We start from the raw sequence: 649 nt of genomic DNA on the forward strand, positions 1-649 counted from the left end.
AAAAAAAGAAAGGACAAAGAAGTAGATGAAGAACACTGTGGGAGAGTGAGAGATTGAGTGGGAAAGAGGAAGGAAAGGGAAAGAGAAAGAAAAAAGGAAGAATTTGAAAAGAGTGGGAAAAATAAACATTAAAAATAAGAGGAAAAGAAAAATAATAATTTAAAAAATAAAAATGAAGGGCCTTCTTCAGGGTGCATCTCTGCTGTCATGATAGACAGTGTGGGCAGCAGTGGGCAGCTCTAAGTCAATTAGCCTCAGCAAACCAGCAGCAGACCCCTGAGATTCAGGCTGATTTCTGGCTGGAAGGCCCAGGCTGAGCTCCCTGACCTCCTGCAGGGTTGAACTCTGCAAGGTTCTACATCAGGTTCCAGCTGCCCTTCCCCTGAGATAGTCCAGGTTCCGATGGGAGGTGGTGATCCCTCCACCTTACCAACTCCAGTGGTCTGGTGGGCCTTTACCACAGAGATTCTCTTCACTTTCCCAGTGGGCTTCAGTTTTCATCGAGGAGCCTGAGAGAGGTCTTCTTCTTGTTGTTCACTTCTGCTCTGTCTTTTGGAGTTTAGAACAATGGTCTTTATAACCCCCTGTGCCACTGTGATGTGGATCCAGGTACTGGCACAGCCAGGAGGCCAGAGCTGGGGTGATGCTG

The sequence above is a fragment of the Fukomys damarensis genome, unplaced genomic scaffold, assembly GCF_012274545.1.
Source record: "Fukomys damarensis isolate Sample0158 unplaced genomic scaffold, DMR_v1.0_HiC HiC_scaffold_34, whole genome shotgun sequence".
NCBI lineage: Eukaryota > Metazoa > Chordata > Mammalia > Rodentia > Bathyergidae > Fukomys > Fukomys damarensis.